This window comes from Girardinichthys multiradiatus, chromosome 8 (genome assembly GCF_021462225.1).
Source record: "Girardinichthys multiradiatus isolate DD_20200921_A chromosome 8, DD_fGirMul_XY1, whole genome shotgun sequence".
NCBI lineage: Eukaryota > Metazoa > Chordata > Actinopteri > Cyprinodontiformes > Goodeidae > Girardinichthys > Girardinichthys multiradiatus.
This window is the reverse complement of record NC_061801.1, coordinates 14322734-14343996: the sequence shown is the minus strand read 5'-3', so window position 1 is coordinate 14343996 and position 21263 is coordinate 14322734. Positions and strand designations below refer to the sequence as shown.

The 21263-nt window shown below is 37.0% G+C and overlaps 1 protein-coding gene across 4 annotated transcripts in view; it reads right to left on the bottom strand.

The window, feature by feature from the left end:
- The window catches only part of dab2ipb (DAB2 interacting protein b), a 211915-nt gene that overhangs the window by 188309 nt on the left and 2343 nt on the right, over window positions 1–21263 (bottom strand). The window contains exon 1 of one of the 4 annotated variants that reach the window (XM_047372561.1): window positions 10652–11412. The exons of the other annotated variants lie outside the window; for them this stretch is intronic. The gene's annotated coding sequence lies outside the window, so the exon portion shown is untranslated. Of the gene's footprint in view, window positions 1–10651; window positions 11413–21263 lie in introns of those variants that run through there. 4 annotated transcript variants of the gene reach the window in all.

Genomic DNA, 21263 nt, shown 5'->3' with positions numbered 1-21263 from the left:
GTGTATTGAAGAAGCCTAATTTCAGTCCTTGGGTTTTGGGCACTTTTTTTATAGATCAAGGACCAAACTGAGTGAAAGGTCAGTCAACTAAAGAAAAAAAACTCATAAAACTATAGATGAAAAAAACTCTCAAGATTGCTGCAAAGATTTGCTCAATGTAACAACATGGTCTGGCTTATAGTAAGCAAAATACAAGACCTAGCACATACAGGACATTAGCACAGTATTCTATCTTAGGTTTCACCACAAACTAGATGTATTTTAATAAGTAAGGTTTTCATGATCTACTTGCCTTGAATCAAAGTCTAAGTCTCAGATTTAGCCACAAGTATTTATTGTTCTATGTAAAACAGTGGACTGCTCATCAGGTGACTTATGTTATAAAGTAAAGATCAGTAAAACTCATCGTATTTTACTTAAACTGGGCAATAAAACCATGACACATTTCACATTCTCCCTCATTTTTTAATGCTTTATCACAGTCCTAAAATACAGCTGAATCCTATCTTTGCAAGGTGATTGTACACACTTAAATCCATTTAAAACTCCACCCCGTCCATTTTTTGAATATGTCTTCAAATGCATTTTAAAAGCATAATCACACAGTTTTTACTGCATTAATAACAATCACATTAACAAATCCAAATGAGTGGATTTATATTTTATATGAGACAGATATGGTGTGCTGTGAAATGCAAGCAGGAACCACTGGCTCTTATCCATTCTGGCAACACAGACATAATTAATTCTGGCACCATCAGAGTTGCTCTCTCTAACTTTATGCGCTTGTTTTTAGAAAACAAGAAAAAAAACAGTGTGATGCCATTAAATATGACAAACGATGACTCTGGACCACCAAGAAGAACATATGAAGTGGAAAGACAAAAGAGCCCAATTTTCTTGGTGGGAAGGCATTTAATTTCTGATGCTTTCCACGTGGCACCACCAGCCATTAAAAGCTGCTAACAAGTCCTTACATGGGTACATAAAGAAAGTTGGAGACATAATCAAACATGGAGAAAAGCAAGGAAAAACATAAAAGCAGGCAGGGGAAGCAGCCAATAAGCTGCAGTCATCAAACGCATTGGTCCATGTTATTGCTAAAAAGCATCATTGACACCACCAAATGACTGCAATTTCATCTAAGCATGGTTTCTGTTTGTGTGTTGCTATTCAGAGAGATTGAGGGCAGGGCACAGGAGGAGTTCGACTAACTGGGACAGCCAGACTCCTCTAGTTGTGCCTGTATAGACACAGTTGTTGAAGTCAAAGCTGAAATTCTCAAATTCTTTACCAACATCCCATTTGAACTACATCTTCAGTCTTTATTTAAATTACATAAACTAAAGAAAGGGCAGCAGAAGTGTGTTTAAAATAGTTGTGGGCCAGGTTTGTTATAATGTGTCAGAGTGTGTGTTTGTCTGTCGGTTTTAGTAATGGGATGTGGAGAGGTATGTGGCAGGAAACGAGGTAAGCTGTAGGGAAAGGGGAGCCTTTGGGAGTGGAATTAATTTTCCCCTCTTTCCTGTTTTGCATCAGCATGCAAGTTACCTTCTGACATCACCTACATGAGTCCTCTCACACCCTTGGTGTGTTTGTGCGTGTGGGTGGGTGATAAACTCAAAGGCTATGTAAGGCAAAGCTACAGAGGACAAATGATTATTTTTCCCCTGGACATAAAGTGATCCATCAGTAAAAGAAAAGGTTTTTTGCAAAGTATCAAAAGTATCCTATCTGAATCTTATATTGGAACACTTCCGTTCATATAAATTGATGATGAATGTTGTAATTCTTGATCTTCTGTAAAAGAAAATCAAACAAGTATTTTAAATCATTCAGCAATATCAATATGTCTTGTCAAAGTATGTTCTGTGCATGGGTGTGTCCTTGTATCAGAAAGATATTTTTTGTGATTTAAGAAGCTTAGTGTGAAACATCAATCCATCCATTTTCTATACCCTCTTCTTTCATAATGGGTTGCGGGGGAGCTGGTGGCGATCTCCAGCGGTCTACGGGCAAGAGGCGGGTACACCTTTGACAAGTCGACGAACACACAGGACAAACAACCATGCATACCTATTCACACCTAAAAGCAATTCAGAGACAGTTAAGAGCTACAGTTATTCACACCTCTGGCAGTTTAAATTTAAACAAAGTATTTTTACTTAACCAGGAAGTTTGTTTCTGATAAAAAAACAAATAAAAACAAATTGGACAGGCTAAAAAAACATCTCTTAAAATATAATAAATAATGGAATTGTTTTGAAAAGAGAGAGAGCCAAGACACGGATTTTATATATATTGCTGACGTTGATTCTGCTACGACACCTCCAGTCGTCCTAAGCTGCCAGCTAAATCTTTTTACACTAACACCTGTCCAGGACATCACTGTATCTACATGATTTATAAATGGTCAGAGGGAGCTCAGGGGGCTTGTCTTCTCGGGTGTACAACGGAAATGTTTTGTAAAATTGACTTAATTGACTGACTGACTGACTGAAATGAGCAAATGCACAAGGCCTTTCAGTAGTTGCCTTAAATTTAGATGCTACTTTTGTTTTGTTTCCTTGTCAGTTGGTAACAATCCACCACCTATCTCATTTAACTTTGGGTGCATGTTTACCATGGTCTTTTTGAAGCCCCAAGTTTAGCTAATCAATATAGAACATTAATGGTGCAGCAGGGAACTGAGCACCAAGTGTTCTATCAGGACATGAATATTTGGCATAATCATGTGATTATCGTAACAGACAGCAGGTTTAGCTAAACTACAAACAAGTCACTTGTAAACACAGATCAGTAAAAACTGTTATTCACCAAAAAAAGTTATGTTCGTTGTTTGTCAAGTAACAAACACAATTAATCCTGCAACAAAATAGCTAGAAATAAGGTGGATACAAAAAACCCAAGTGTGGTTTTGTGATTTTTCTTTTTGAAATTAGTTATCTGAAATTCGTTTTCCAAAAAATATGCTTTTTTAAGGCTTCCACCACATGAAAAGCAATACCAAATGTGTTTTCATAATTATTGTATCTTTTTGAATGGTACATCTTAACTGTTTTCATTTTGCTCTTTAGTTTTGCTCTCATAGTCACCCATTATTTGTTTAAGCTGATGGTGTTACCAAAAGTTCTAAGTAAAAGATTTTTAGATCACAAATTAATCAAACATTTTTCTGATTAACATACCTTGGCTGACTTTTACATCATATTGAAAATTGGGCTGGTCCACATTCTTGTGAATAAACACAAGACTTCATCACACCAAAAGTTAAACAGAAATATTCACACCCTCACACATCTTCACAGAATTTCAGAAAACGCCAAATGATTTTAAAGGAACAATAATTTCAACCTTGTATTTCTCAAACTTGCTCAAATGGCAGATAATAGGTGCCTTCATTTGTTTGTGAAGCATTTGCAGACATGTTTGTGCTGTATCAACTTGTGTGTGCAGTGTGGTGGTTCAGCACAGCACATATGCTGACACGGCAATGCGCTTAGTGCACTTCTAAGCCTGCATGAATATGACCAGATGCACAGTTAGCCCGGACGCCTGCCTAACTGCGGTTACAGGGGGTCCTTTGTCAAATAACTCAGTCAGGATTACACATGCTTTGAAGGGAGCTAACTCTTTCAACCTCATATGAATTCCACCTGTATTACTAATTAGAAGCTATATTTCATGTTATATGTATCATGTAATAAAAAGAAAGCTTTGAAGCATTTTTCTTTAATCTGTAAAGACACCTGAATGCAGCTACGATGGAAAAAATGTAAAAATACTAAACAAAAAACACTGGTAACTAGTCAATTTCATTATAGAATATTAGCTCCATCCTGTCATGTATTTTAGCCCAGATGACATTGCTCACACATATCAGTACTTTCTAGCTTCCACTTTGCAGGGCTTCCAAATAAAACAATATTTTTCTTTTACACAAAATCAAAATCATATCATTTACAATTCTTTTTAAAATCATTACAAATTCTGAAAATAAAACCAATTCTAATTTTAAAAAAACGGCTTCGTTGTTCTCCACTGACATTGACTTTAAATTAAATTCCACTATTCTTTTAAATATCAGACACAAAAACTTAGCCTCGGTAATAATATAAGTTGAAAATAAGTTTTTAAAAAAGATAATAAATAACACGACCTTTTACTCTTTTTGTTTTATTTTATAATGCTGTAACTGTCAGAATATTATATTAGTCCATGAACATTGTGTCCTGTCATGTATACCAAGCATGTGTGTTGCGTATGATGAGCCCGTTTGCTGTTTGTGTACTGGGATGAATGGTGTAAAATGTACAGTATGTTACTGTGTCAGAACAGAATCAGTCAGTTTTGCTGTAACATCACCAGCTCATTTATTTCTTAGAGTTAATGATCCCTTGACCATCTGTGGAAGCACATTTTGTGAAACATTAATTCTTGTCTCATCAATATAGTAATTGTGTCGCTGCTGGTTTTTAAACTGTGTTTATTAGAATTAAATATGTAAAAGGTTAGTCTGCTAATGACTTAGGATAAAGTAGATTTTGCCATTTTCTCAACGTCTGTTTTTTGTTTTGTACATAATGATCGCTAGACCACCTAAGAATGAACGTTCTCATAAACATGAGTCAAATAATTATTAGTGCAGACAGAGCATCTGCAGAGCTTAATACAAAATTTAGTAATGTTATTATCTGATTATTGTGACAATGAAGTAACAGTTATTTTGTAGCAGTTGTGCATATATGCGGTATTTAGGGTGTCTTTAATTTGCAACATACTCTGTTTCAGCATAGAAATAGAGGTTTTCTACATAAAGCTGGTGTCTTTGTATGCCATTTAAAATCAAGGCAGATACGTTATATTGTGACAGGGCTAAAACGTCTACCATCACACTAATGTGTCACCACCATACACCATATACACGCACAAAGGTGCCACTGCTACAGAATCAATAGTAATGAACAAATAATGACATCACTAAATTCAATGCCATACTATGTAGACCTTTTGCTCACCTCAGCATGTACGATGCTTGAAACTAAAAGGGAAACTGACAGCATGACCTACATTCTTATTAATGCCTCTAAAAATCTACCACTTGGGGGTACTCATACAGCACTAAATTTTCATACCCAGATGGTCAGTTGAATATAAAAAAAGTAATAAAACAAGTAGGTGACGTCACAGCAAAAGTAATGTACTGGTAATATACAAAAAATCCCAAACCTTAATCTCAATCAATGGGCATTAATCTGAAATGGAACTTTCAAAAGTGGCACGCAAACTTTAAAGATGTGAAAGTCATTGATATTTCCTAGATTTCCCTTTCTTTCCTCACAATTAGGTCCACATATGTTTTTTAATACACATGGTGAGATAGGAAACACTGACAGCAGCTTTACAAATAACCATATCCACATAGACTAAAATTGGTACACCCAAGTTAAAAACAGTGAGCATTGATCTTATCGTACCTTGCCAAACTTGTTAATTGTACTGTATGCTCTTAACACCTTTTCTGCACCCCCACAGCCAAACTACTATAGATATTGGGTCCAGCCCTGTACACTGCTGTCAAAAAATACAAAAATGTCTTCTGTTGTCTGTGATTTATGACTGTGTAATTGCACAGCTGTATTACAGAGAGCTGGGGTAGGACGGCCACAGGGGGTGGCTAGTGCGTAGGAGAGAGTGGGGGAAAAAATGACAACATATGCTGTTCTGTGATAGGTCAGAGAGGCTGAAGGGTTTTTGTATGAATAGTACCACAACACATAAATAAGAAATTTTATTGTGTTTTATATGGTCTAGTTCTAATCAAACCGGTGTCATTGTGAAAGAAAATGGAACTCGAGTGAAACGATTGATTTCACAATCATCAGAAACATCTTAACAAGTATATTCAAGACAAGAGAGGTTAGTCTTTCTCAACACTGAAAAAGAATCTTGACATAGCGGTTTCACAATAGTTCTTTGTTTCAATAAAAAGATTCTCTTAAATACACAATTTACCTTCTGCACTCAACACAACCTAGCTAAGCCAACTATGTAACAACAGCATTGCTTGCAGAATTTTCTTGTAGCACTGCAGGTATTTTTCACAAAAATACACAGCAGAGGTTTATAAGGAAAGAGATGGTGAGATAGCAATGTTCTGTGAGTAATACTGGGATTTTATTATCACCTGAGCCAGTAAGGCAGCAGTTTATCACAGCAGTCAACAACAAAGTATTCACAATCTCCAAGGAACTTGTTCCACTTTCACTGGTTAAGAACACTTAGTCAGCTTCCACCGGCTGGGGAACTCAAGATAAAGGTGTTACAAAGAGAAAGCAAGCTGCTTCAATGACAATTCATTTCAGCTCGGATTCCATCAGGTTTCACTGCATCTAAAATTTACAAGCACAAACAACAAGTTGTCACTCACGATAAATCCAGCCACTCAGGTTGTAATTAAAACACATTAAGAGTCATCTGATTAAGAAAAAATTACAAACTTTTAATTGCTTTTTAATTGTAACATTAGCCCCAGGTTGGGATAGTTTGTGGATTTTCAGTTTTACATGTAATTTTATGTAACCTATTTTACACTGTTTTTCAAACACCATAAGCTCCATCAATTGATAAGACAAGGTGATTAAAAAGCTTTTTACGTATCCATCTACAGCTGTAACACAACACTATGGGTCTTTGTTATATAGATAATATGAATGATATAAAACACTGTGACACCAGTCAAAACAAGTGCATTTAAATATACACTATAAAAAACACAATCTGTCTAAGATTAAATCATACTAAAGTTGTCCTGTCAGATGTCTTGGGATGTTACTTCAACAATTTCACATAATGTTCTTTCCTCCTTAAGCCATGTATTTAGTAAAGTGCACCAGTCCCTCCTGCAGCAAAACACTGAAACAACATAATGATCCCACCTCCATACTTCACAGTTGAGATGGCATTATCGGGCCATTAGGCACCCCCTTTTTACTCCAGATGTAACAATGGTCATTATGGACAAACATTTCGACCTCAACTTCATCCGACCACACGACATGCCTCCAGAAAATAAGGTCTTCATCCATTCATGAATTGTAATCTGACTTTTTATGTTGTTTTTATGTCTTCATTCTGAGTGGCCTTTCACTCTCTAACTGCTTCAGGTGTCATCTTCACAAGGTCTTGTGCTTTTGTCTCTGGGATTGATGCAGACATTTGACATCAAAACACATCCATCTGAGTGAGATGCACATGTTAAATATATTGTATGTAATTTAACATTTCTATAAAAATTTGAGAAATTAAAAACTTTTTTATGGCTGCAATTATGTGTTCAATCTAATTTTTCACATTTAGTTCAGAGCACAATAAACTGATATTAAAATGTGGACTTACAAATAAGACCAAAAACAAAATTTGCATTACTTTCTAGAAATCTCTTATATATAAGAGTTTGCTAGCATAGACATATATTGCTAATGTCTATGCTGTGTTTTATCTTGTAAATTGACTCATAAGCAACATTTGTCCAAAATTTCACAACAAATACATCAAAAAAGTGTTCAAAATAAACCTGAAGCCTCCTACTTATAGCGAGATCTTGCTATTCCACAGCTTAAGTTGGGTGAGCAAACAACTTACTTTGTCTTATGTAAGCTAATAAATGCTGTTCATGCTGTTCATGTTCAAGGTTTGCTAGTCATTTATTTGAAAGTGTAAAAGATTCCTCACATCCACATGGAGCTGGTTGCAAAACACTGAAGTCAGTTTGTTATATTCTCCCACGTGAACCTTAAATTTATGTTTGTACAGACTGATGCCGCATCCCTTATTTCTCTGAGGCTAGTTTAAAATTTCAATAGAAAACAAACTCCATTAAATAATACCGGGGGTGTGGTGTATTGTAGGGTGACCAGATGTCCCGATTTGTGCAGGACTGTGCCGGATTTTTCAGTCCTGTCCTGGTGTCCCTCAAACAAAAGCAATGTCCAATTTGACTTGGTCAAATTCTGATAAGTCAAAAAACTGGAGCTTTTCTGAAATGTAAAGAAAGCAGAGCTGCAGTCATCATCACAGCTTTCAATCAAAATACTTCAGCTGTCAATCAAAATACGCAGCGGCGTCCCACGTCATCCTTCGCGCTTTGATGCTATTAAAATAAAACAGATCAACAAAAGGATTTCCTTGTATAGCTTACATCAGTAGGCTATACAGAATATAATGGAAAGGATGTCACTGAAAAGATAATGCAGCTATAACACAAACTGAAACGGTTTACAACTGGGTGAGGCCAGTGAAAGGTGAGGGATTTTTATGAAGTTTGCCAAAGTTATTTTTCAATTTCACACGGAGAGGAGAATGATCTAAAGCGACAATGCAAAAGTGAGTCGCACAAGAAAGGCACAGCTGAAAAACCGCCTTCTGATCTATGGACTCCTTTTTACTTAAACCCAGAGATGACTGCCAGACAGAGAAGGTAATAGCAGCCAAGATTAACAGTGTGACAAAACTTGTAAAGGTTTTTTTTATCAAACTTGGGCTAATTCATTGTTTTGCACTAATACGCAAAGCAAGCAGTAATGAATGTAATGTCAGATCTTTGTTAAAGATCTCACACTCTTATTTCAATCATACACTTTGATTTATCACGTCATCATAGTGTTGGCAGTGTGTTCCACAATGTCCCTCATAAACATTCTTGTTGTCCCGCATTCAGTTTTTTAATATCTGGTCACCCAATTGGATGGAATAAATTTACAACTAATAGCTGAGCACTCCACATATCTGGTCTTTAGCAAGATATGTCGATAGCACTTTGCTACAAGTCATGTACGAGATGCATCAAACATGTGGTAGAAGGTTCTTTAGTCAGATGGGACTAAATTTAATCTTTTGGACCTACATGCAAATGCTATGTATGGTAGAAAACTAACAGTATGAACACATAATCCCTATGGTAAAATATAGTGGTGGCAGCATTATGCTGTGGGGATTCTAAACCAGAAACAAGTTAGCTGGTAAAATATGACGGGAAAATGGACTGAGCTAAATAGAGGGCAATCCTGAAAGAGACGCTGACATTGTGGAAGATGGGCAGAGGTTCACAAAGTATTGATTTGGCAATGCTGAATACAAATGCACATCACATATTCCAGATTTTTATTCAAAAAAAGATTTGACAACCATGTATCTGTTTCTTTCCACTTTATAAATATGCACAATTTTATGTTGCTTTATTACATACATCCCCAATAAAATGCATCAAAATTTATGGTTGAAACGTGAAAACATAAGTACTTTTATAAGACACTGTAAGCTGTGCAAAGCAGTTAGTGCAATGCATTTCCTACTTACCCAAATATTCAGACAGTGCTTCATCTCAGACGTTATATTTCCACTCTGTTTATGCAATAATTTTCAACTCTAACACTAAACACCGATGCACATTTTCAGGGCAATGAGAGTTTCAGTTGTCCTTCCCAAGATCACTTCAGAACTTTAAATCAAAGCTCTAAAAGCAGTAAATGTCTTCTCAGTTACAGCTGCCCGCTAAAATCAACAACCAAGTCATCCAGCAGCCAAACAACAGCTGCAATCTGCAACAACAACCGAGCATGTTGTTCAGATCACTGCTAATCTACAACCTTTTCGCGTGTCATCCCTTCACGCTCATGAGCCACACTGATCCAATCTCTGCTGCTTGGACACACTCGCCTTCTCCTCCAGTGACTGTGCTGCTGCCTAAAGAATGCCAGTCCAGCAGTCAGACCATGAACACCCGCTCGGCATTCCCAGTAATCTCTCTTCTCCGGGTGCTCCAAGTCTACTTCCTTCCCCACAGCTGCCGGCCGGCCCCGGTTTGCGCTAATAATAGGACAACAATGCCCGCCCGGTTGTCTGGACACAAAGCACTGCATAATTTCTTAAATAAGAAAAATCCTTGAGCTTCTAGAAATCATATGGTTCAGAAAATGGAAAGTCTTAATGAAAGACAACAAAATCTAAACATTACTGTTTAACTTAACTGTGAGCACTTACATTGAACTGCAAAGGAATTACTTTCTAAACTGCTGACGATCCAGTCCCTCCTGTGTGTAGGTAATAAGCTGCAGCATGTAAACACATGTTGGCGGTGGAGTGACTATGGGGCTGCACACTCAAGTGAATTGCTATCTACAAGGACACTATAATCATGCAAAACCTGATAAATAAAGACTACACACCACTGAAACACTTAAACACTGCCTTAGCTTTCCCGACAAACACACTTGAAAAAGTAAAAAAAACAACAACAAAAAAACAGCAAATGTGGATTAATGGGGCATATCCGCTTCCATATGTAAGTTTCTTTTTCTTTTAATCTTCTTTGTGTTGCTTGTAATAGTAAGCAAAGATCATATTTTACAGTTATTTGCATCAACAGCCTTATGGGAGATGGGACATTAATGCAAACTCCTTTTTAGCAGCACTCTGAAGCTTTCAATGACAGATAAGTGCAGTAATGTTTGTAAAAATCTTTCCATTACCCGAGACAGCAAATCATATGGAATAACCTGAAAAAAGTTGTGACTTATGTGTTCTTTTCCCTCACCGAATCGTTAGGCTGCGAGCAAGAGAAACAAAAAACAAAGTGGAGAGAAGGGCTCACCTTAGACAAGGTCCCACTGCCGCTGAGAGAGCAGAAGGGAAATCATCTTCAATACAATCCCCCCAAAAAGCGGAGAGCAACAAATAGTAAATCCAAATTATTCTTCTCCCCTCTCTTAGGGTCTTGATCCCTTGCTGTGATTCAGTCTGGCTACAGAAGCTGTAGATGAACTGGAGAAGTGTGAGCTCATAAGTGTGTGTGTGTGTATGTCTAAGAGTGTATGGTCTTGTGGACTCCTGCAGGGGTACTGACTCTTAGCATGGTTCAGATCCTCCCCCTTCTCAGAATCACTAAGAGAAAGAGAGAGAAATTCTCCTTCTCTCTCGCTGTTTTTCTCTCGATCTCTCTTTCACACACACACACACACACACACACACACACACACACACACACACACACACACACCAACAGAGATCCAGAGAGTGCTCTCTTTGTCTCTTGTCTCGTTCTCCCTCTCCAGGCTCTGTGTCTTCAAATGTCTGAAACTCCCTGCTCTACAGCCCCCTCTATCATAGGAGAAAGCGAGTAAGACATGTGTGCATGCTCAGGGAATGCCGTTGTACATCAGCGACTGGGAGGAAGAGGAGGAGGACGTAGGGGCGGAGTTTAGGCTGAATTCCTATACTTCACATCCGACCAATCAGAAGCCTGGCTGCGGCTGACCAAAAACCGCAGGGCCAGGCCAGGGCCTCACTGGTAAACTCCAGCTTCAAAGCATTAACTGGAGTTTGCAGGCCATGTTGGCAACTTTTCAACAGAAGGGATAGGAATAATACGGAGCTTTTTTTTTTTTTTTACTTTGACCATCTTTTTTGAAAAAACACTCTTATAATTGCCTATAATCTGGTTCAACTAACATAAAAAGACACAAAACCAATATAAAGTTATGATGAAACTCATAAAAAGGACCATCATTAAAGGGGAATGAACTTTCACTGTGCTCTGCAAACATAAGTAAACACGCAAAATACATGTGAGACCCCAACACAAAGCAATGCCCAAACTGACCAGGTAACATGCAAAGCAGTAACAGTATATGTTGATATGTGTCTCCTTATCTTCTCCCAATTCATTCTCCCCCTCCTGCTGAGGAACCATCCTCTCATGTTTCTACTCTGCTCTAACATTTGTCAAGCAAGGCATTTGTCCACCAGTGTCAACAGATATCCCCCCACCCCCACCCCACATCACACACACACACACACACACACACACACACACACCTCCTCCTGCCCATTGAGTTTTTTCTGACTATTGTACCCTCATGCCTTACTCCACTCACACCTTGGATGAAGATGTTTGGTTGCAATGACTCTAAGTTGTATGCATTTGGGAAAGACTGGCATGGACATCATTATATACAATATTATCAATTGTTTAATTTTGTTCTGTTTTTGCAAACCAGTTTTAAAAGAAAAAGGTTTGACACGTTTTTTTAGCCATGGTGAAGATATGTATATAACCTTAAAGGGATAGTTTAGTTGTTTTCTTGTGAGGTTGTATAAAGTTACTATCATTATTACTGCATTTGCCTGTGGTAGAAAGATGTCATATCACAGTGGGTTTGTAGAAAAATAAAAAAAATATTCAGAGCACTCGCAGGTTAACAGTTTATCAGATGGGTACACCCATTTTTGCTGATCCTAATTATTTAAAACAATTTAAACTAAAAATGTCCTGAAGGATCCAACAATATATTTGTGGATATTAAATGTCTACACTTAATTAGTTACTTTTTTCTTTGCTGATCAATGTTTGATCAACTTTCCTGTGCATTTCCAGGTCTGGAAGCTGTTTCTTGAAGTTCCGTAAACTTGTGACATCACAGCAAAAACAAGTTCTGTCAAAAGACATCAATGCTGGGTCATTAAGGATTGGAAATTGATCATATATGTGGGCTTGAATATGTATGGTTGGTATGTATGGACATGATTATAAAACTAGAGTACGTCCTTTTATACTGATAACATGTTGTGTGATTGTCCTGCCTAACTATTCCAAAGATATTATGAACTGATCTGTTCTGACAAAAGCCTACACTGATTCGGATCAGTATCGGGGACAAAAAACTGATCTGGACGTCCCTAGTTGATAATCTAGTCTGTATCTGTGGTCGCCCTCTGTCTAGCATGTCCTGTATGTAACCTGCCTGTCAGACAATAACAGCTGGGAAAAGAAATGAAGCGGATGCAAAAAAAAAAAATGGATTGAAAATGTCATGACTTCACAATACGTTTTGAAGATCAGAAGATCTTTTTATCTAAAATCCTCGGTAAACTGTGGTCAGGGCAGGTGTCCAAAGGTATTCACAGGTGTGTAGAGCTTTTCCTGTATTTTATAACACGTTAATTTAAGTGAAGAATGTAGTTTAGCAGAATGCTGCTGAGGGACAATCCCACTTTAAACAAATAATCACCAACTAAAAACACAGAAGAAAGAGGGGGTTTTAGGAAAAATGGGAAAGACAGAAACCAAAATGCAAGTGAATGAGGACTTTGGTATGTGGACTATAGAGTTACAAAGGAACAAAAAAGTAAAGCACAGCAGTTCACTCCTACTGACAACTCGGACACACCTCTTCTTTTATCTTGCTCTTTGTTTGTCCTCCTTTCTCCCTCTCTAATCCCTCATCCGCTGTCACTCTGTTTATGTTCCTGAGTTGGTTTCTGTGTGTTTGTGCATGAGAATGTGTGAAAAGTAAGGATGAAGAATGGTAACAGCTACAATATAATTTGTGTTTGTGTAGTCTATTCATTTACTTCCTCTACCTGTTTGTGAACGCCAGGTGACATGGTAATCAAAGTCTACATTAAGAATAACTGTGAGATAGAAGCAGGAGAATCATGGTAAAACTGGAGAAAACAGTAAATCAAAGAAAAGGTGCATCTACAGTTCAATCCAGTTTAATTGTACCCACATTCATCCCAGCAAACAACATTTAAAATGTCTCTGCTAGGACTGAATGTAATGCATAAAGAAATGTGAGTGTGGACCTTGGAATGCTGAATTAGAGAAAGATTATCACATAAAGCAGATCCAACTCAAATCACAGTCTCTGGCTTGCTGTTGCCAGACACACAGAAGTGTTGGGACAGAGGGCAGTAAGAAATGCCAACATTTACCATTTTAGAGACAAATGCAGTTGTCTGCGGGACATATGGGGTCCGGTTGCTACCATTCCTCCAATGCCAGCAAGAACTTTTTATGGATGGATTCCAACTGGAATTCAAGTCATGAGCAGTCTGAGAGAGAGGTGTCCTGAGGAACTGCAGTTGAAAATAAAACCAAAAAATAAAATGTTTCAAGGCAACAGTTTCATCAGGATATTCATCACATTTCATTCCTTTCTCCTTTTTCATATGTTCTCTGACATCCTTCACTGTCAGCCAAGTAATAAAAAAGATCAAGTAATGAATGGAGCAATGTAACAAATTTACAATTCTGTGCAGATGTATTCGTAGCCCTTGAACTTGTTCACATCTTGTCACATTCCAACCACAAAGTCACAATTAGAACCAGATCCAAAATCAGCTTTATTCTCCAGGTTTGTACACAAAAACAAAGAATTTGACTCCGGTTCCACTTTGCTCTCAATAAAGACATTTTAAATATAAATATACAAAGGGAAATACAACTAAAAGTTTTATTTTTTACTTGATTAGATTTAACTTTTACGTTATGTGACAGACCAACACAGGGTAGTAATGCACAACTGTCAAGTAGAAAAATGATGCATGGTTTTTATTGTCTGTACCAGCTTCGTCCATCTAGTAGCTAAGTTCATTGCAGAAAAGCATTCTTCAAAATGGACTTCAGAATGGATGGAAAGCACCTAGGGAAACCAATTCAAACGTTTTCCCATATTTTATCAAAAAGAAAAGAAATTCAAAAAGAAAACTTAGGTATTATTACCTTTGGATTTCAAATCACTGTGTTCTTTCATGCTTCTGTCCAACAATTAAGGGTCAGGATGCAACAGCTTACACATCCTTGTTATTGAGACAACGGACTGAATCATCTGATGTACATGTACAACTTTATGAGGAAGCATGCATTTAGGCCATAACCTATTCATATTCTTGGCAGATTTGGGTTTAATGCAGTCTTTTAATTTTACCAACATATTCCCTTTGACTGGAAGTAATATGAATGTTTTGGAGAGTTCTGGTCAGAGTCCTGACTTTAATCTGTGGAGGAACCTAAAGATTAGGGTGATGGCAAGGAGGCCTACCAACCTCAAGGACTTGAAACAAATCCCCAAAGATAAATCAAATATCCAGTAGCACCATGCAAAAAGCTGGTCTGCAAAAATTAGAAGAGATTAGTAAAACTGAATGCCATTAAAATAATTTCCCCTGCTTTTTGAGAATGATTTAACTATTGACATGCCATTCTTTGTTAAAATATAAATAAAAACAGATCTATTGATTTCATAATGATCCTCATTTGGCATTATTGTTGTTCCCAGGTCCAGATTAAAACACAGAGGAAATCTGGCTTTTGCAGTAGCTATAAAACTATGGAATTATGGAATAAACTTTCCTTGCAGACTTTTTATTAACTGGCTTTAAAAACCTAAGTTGATGCTGTTGTGAATTAAAAGTAGCTCAAACTGATTGTGTTTTATTAATAAAGTGACTTGATATGAATTGACTACACTGTTTTATCGTTTAGAGAAACCTGTCTCATTTACCATCAGAAACAACGTTCCTGGTTGAATGAAAATAACTTTCTATTTTAATTTGCTAGGTGTAAAAACAATTTTGGGCTAAAATGTAATTATTATCTGAAATTGCTGTTATCTGTATAACATTTCTAAAAGAATTTACTTAAGTTTGTTCACAAGTTGCATCTGTCTGTTGATATAATATGTAAAGTGTGGATATGTTGCTAGAAAAACCTGGTTGTAATATTAAACTTTGTAAAACGATCTGTCCAAATACAACTTATACAACTAACTCGGTCTTTTCTAAGGAACAGCCCATCTTCTGTTTTATGTTGCTACTTCGACAGAGCCCCAATTTCAGGCTCAAATTATTGTATTTTCCCACCAACTCCGGCAATGAGAAAAATACTGGAGGATTATGACAGATCTGCCACTGGATAAGCCACATAAACAAGGAAGAAGGGTAAACAAAACACTGAGTAAAATCTAATTTTCTTGTGGTTCTTGCATCCTACTTATCAGAATATGATTACAAGGGGAAAAGGCTTAATTCTTCTAGTACGCATCTACCCTCAGCTTCCTGGTTATCTCTCCTCAGTGTGGGATCAGCAAATTCAAGGAAGATTTACAGGGACACGAAAACCACAGTTCCAATATGAATGGTGGTGAACACGTAACAAGCTCACTGCTGTGTTTGTTGCAGAGATACATCACTCAAATAATTTGGATGTAGGATATGATGTAAACATGTTTAGTATCTACATCTCTACCAAAGGGACATGTGGGTTTTAGTTCTTAGAACAAGCTGTTGTCTTGTAAGAGTTGTTCCTTTTCAAATATCTTCTGTTTTTGCTTTTCTTCACAGCAGTCTTCTGCGTGACTGACGGTCTCCCATCAGGGATGCTTTCTAACAAATGGGGCCAAATGGAGCTATGCCACTGCTGCCGCTGGCCACAAGACAGCTCCCTGAGGTTATTGCTTAGCTCTGCCTTTAGAGTGTTATTTATATCCCCTGTCACCAGACTAGTTTAAAGTGTTTAATGAACTTTTCACGTGTCGGCTCTCGTGTGAACCTCATATACGAGGATGCTTTAGCTACCAGTTTGCTCCTTAATCTTAAGGAACAACTTCACATGTTCAAAATGCACCTATGTCTGTGTAGCATTAGAAATTTTTGCAAAGCATAAATCCAAAATTCCCTTATGATACAGTGCTAGTCTCATTAGTGGCAAAGAGCGTTTGTTTACCTCACCTACTATCCTCTGTAATGTGTATGGTGGTAAGCTAAATATGGGTTCCTTTCTAGCCTTGTTTGTCACAGTTCCAGTTGTTTTGAGCTTTTTAATTATTACCCTGTTGAAATGGTCTATTTTATGTACATTTGTATTAGTGAATTTTAGTCCTTATTTTTTTCTCATCTTGAACACTTGAATGGTATGTTCTCTTGTCTGTCCCATTTTGAAGATTAGGTAACAGAAAAAGACGTGGTTAATATTTGTTAAAGATTTATTCCTTTTTTATGTAATCAGTAATAAAGAAATATATGCATTAGAGGTAAGGAAACTATTACTAATAACAACTTTACAGAAGCTTACTTTAAAAACTCCAAACCCTTTAAGATATCCTTTGGTAAAGAAAAAAAAAGTAAGCTACCTATGAAAAAAGTCCACTATGGTAAATCGACTCTAAAAGTTCAATATAAAGTACAAAATCTACAACGTGTAAGGAAACCAACAGTCTTTCTTCATAGGGAACACTATATGTTTTGGAGTGCAGTGTTCCTCCTGTTTTGTCTTTTCAAGTTCTCTAAAGTATTTTGGTGTAATCTGCCTTGGAAAAATAAGAGCACAGAGAAATTGAAAAACTAAAAAGAGAGAAACAGGAATGATAAAATTATTCACCAGGTTCTGTAAGTGATGGCATCATAATTATTGGCCACCTGCTTCTGCTTCTAAGTTCTTTTAATCTTTTAAAGTCACCATAATATCTTAATTTAGACCACTCAACTTCAGTAAATTTCACTTAAACCAGCAAGAGCTTGTAATGTGTTTTCACTTTAAAAGCAACTATACTTTATGGAAAAAACACGTTATTCCGGCTTTAACTTGCATAAAGCCTATTAACTCCTGGGGCAAAATGCCGCATATGAGTACATACTTTCTCAACGGTTCCAGAAAAACATGGAGAGCATTCCTCAAATATACATTTAATAGAAAACATGAACATGAAGTTTGAATAGCACAGTTAAATGAGATCCATTTGACTATCATTAACAGAAATAAAAATGACACTTCATAAAGCATAAGAGTTCCCTGAATGTTTAGAGCATGCACAAAACCTCATTAGTGAGGTTGTATTGGTTTATTATCATGGTGACTATATAGAATGTCGAGTGTGGAGAAGCATGGGGGGAGCAGTGGCATCATATCCATGAAGTGGAGCTGGCAAGGTTTGATGATAAAATAATTTAAAAACTGACCATCCTGGTCTCGTAACTAGGTCACAACCTGATCACCCCAACATAGCAGGGGCTATCTAACTCAGTTAATGCAATGCTCTTGTCAGTGCAGCTGTGATGCACATCGTTTTAAGCTGGGGCTTCGCTGTGCTAGTTGCTGTGAGACTAAAACATTTTTTAGACTGAATTCAGGTGTATGCAGCATTTTAACCCAGAAATGTGACAAAAATATGGTTTCTTATATAATATTACAATATTTTGAGAGTACTCATAACCATAACAACCACCTTCAGTCTTCGGTATAATCAACTCACAGTGCAAATAATCATTTTGCATGCATAATTCCTTTTGACTGGACCCACTAAGATATCCCCTCACTGCACTGCACAAACTTTTACAGCATTCAAGAAGGCAAAATTGTGACTTGATAAATATGCTGATGATGTTTCCTCCTGCAGAGTATTGGTTGATACTAATGGTGGAAGTCCAGAAAACTGTGTAAAGAATGCTACAGATCAGTTTTATTTCCCCTTTTTTCTTTTACTTTATGTAAATTACCACCAGTTTTCACATGGTATTCATTTTATGAATTCTGCATGTCACAAAGAGTGCTGCTGGTGCTGATAAATTTTATGCTATTTACCCTGGCTGTCATTTACATAAATATACCCAATTATGAGCAGATTTTCCACAAAGTATTAATTTGGTGTGGGCAGACTGGATCACCTCAATGGGCCAATATCTGCTCGGTATCATAACTTTAAGAACAAATCTTTCTTTGACTGCAGATGCACAGACTCTGGCTTGCACACATTTAGCTCATGTAAATACATTGTAAATTTGCCTGTTTCTGTCTTGCTTTCAAAATACTATTTAGATCCTGAAGGAGATCTGTGGTTAACGCCCAGAAAAACAGCAAAAAGGAAGAAACACAAACTGTTTAGTGGAAAACGGTTGATCAACTTGCTTTCAGGAGACCTAAACCTGTCCATTGTAGACCTCCAACTCAAGTCTCTGAAAGAGCTCTTTAACCAAGACAACCTCACAAATCGAAATTTACGCAGAAATATGCATTTGCATCCTATAGTCCTTGACACACAAAGATGTTTGCAACTAGAAGAGGGACAGACTAAACATAACATTTTCATTTATAAAACATCTACATAGGATATTAACCTCACAGAGAAAAAATGAACCAACTGTTAAGGCTGCTGTGAAGTAGATTACAACTTATACACTGACAGCCCAGTTCCTACAATTACCCTCAGTGTGCCACCGAGCTGCAGTCTGGCAAAGTTTTACCACATGACATTGCAACCAAGAATAATTCCTTTATCTAGAAAACTGAACATTATTTTTAACAAAGCCCTGCAGCACTCTGAAGCATAAGACTATAGTTTCATGTTGATGATATCTAAGAGCTTTTAAAGTGTAGTGAGAAACACTTCAAACAGAAAGAGAAAGCCCTCCTCGTCTCCAATAAAAGTGCTAAACGTATCTCAATAAAAGCATCTCAGTTGTCTTATTTCTCAAGCTTAATAAAAGCTCTGACACCACTTAAAATACACAGTCACACCAAATATGTCCATGTGTTTTCTGCTTTGCTACTTCAGCAAGCATTCCACCTTTCTCATCTAGGGCAAAACACAGGCAGACCTATTTACATGTCAATGAGGGCCAGGGTTGACGACTTTTTTTTTTTCTGCTCCTTTTTTCTGTTTGAAACACCCTCTCATCCCTGCAGGTTTCTGTAAGATGTAATCACTTTGATGCCAGAGAGGAAAGATAAATATATTGGGATGTTTTCAGCAAATCCAGCAGAAAAATGTTTTTTGTGCAGAAGAAGCAAAGCTCCCTTTGTAGACTAATAATTACAGATATTATAGCTGATGCTACAAACATGTAACAGCAATGTGGGATATACACTATGTTGCCAAAATTATTTGTGGTGTCTACTCTTACATGTACATGAACTTTGATGACACCCTATTCTTAATCTATAAGGTCCAGATGGTTGATACACCCACAATTGCCAGCAATAGCCACTTTAACTATTTTGAAAACATCATCCTCAAGGTTTAGGAGTGTGTTCATAGTTAGATGAGAAAAACAGAATTGCAGCCTCCACTCTTATTCATCCCAAAGGTGTTCAAGATGTTGGGGTCAGGACTCTGTGCAGGCTAGTCAGGTTTCTCCACACCAAACTTTATACACCAGCAGCCATGGAAGTAATTGGAACACCAGAATTCAATAATTTGGTGGTGTGACCCAATACTTTTGGCAACATAGTGTATTTTACTGGGTCTAGAAAAGCAAAACTGACACAGATTATTGAACTTTTTCTTTTGTTGTAAAGATCTTAGCAAAAAAAAAAAAAAAGTCTGCACTAGAGTTCCTTGCAAAAGCATTCCTACACCTTATTACAACATGACAAAAATATAAAAGATTTGGTGTAACCACACATTTGTGAGATGTCTCTATCAGTTCTGTACATCTAGAGACTATAATTTCTACCCATTAAATCAAACTGAATCAAATTGGATGAAAAATGTCTACAAAGATTTTCAAGTTTTGCCAATGATTTTCTGTTAGCTTTAGATCTGGATATCAACTGGGCTACTGTTTCTCTGGCTGCTGAAGAAAAGCATCCCAACAGTATGATGCTGCCACCATCGTGTTGCTGGAACTCTAAATGACTTTAAATGTCTTTTAAAAGCTCGGTCTTTTTAAACTGGCTTTTAATTTGAGGGAGCAAAAACATCAGGCCAGTCCTTGTTTCTTCTATGCTTTTTAATGCTGTTATTATTATTATTATTACACAAGGTACCTAAATGACTCCTTTGTAAAATGACTGATTGGTCTATTAGGTATTGAATGATCCTGGGCCTAAATAAGTCTTATACTGAAACCATCAACACCCTTCAAGATATAAAAATGGGAGTTGGCATTTAGTTTTTACGTTCCTCAACTCTAATTGGCTCCAACAAAATCTGAATGTGCAAAAACTACTTCTTAAAGTCAGACCTGAATATATTCTTTTTCTATATCTCTCTAGAGAACACAAATGCCTATTTTAGCATGTTAACAATTTTAATAATCCAATTCCATGCTATTTATTTGTTTCAAATTTGCATTTTACTGCTCCTTTCTTCTGTAATGCCAACATTTTTAATGTGGGTATTTCCTTGTATCTTATTTCTTTAGATGCAATCTTCTTCTCACTGTGTATTCTGTGAAGCACTCTGTATTTCCTTACCTATTAATGGGGCAAACCTCCCCTGCATTTCCTTTCAATATCAAACCACATTCAGCAAATATTTCAACACAAAGACTCTGGCAAGAAGAGCCTTGAAAGTAGATTAGAAGACTGAAGTCCAGACATGTTACCCACCTGATATGAAGAATGCAAAAATGGAAAAACACTTTACTGTATTGATTCTCAACCCTTTTTGATTTTAAAAGGAGAGACCGTAAACATGCAGCCCACT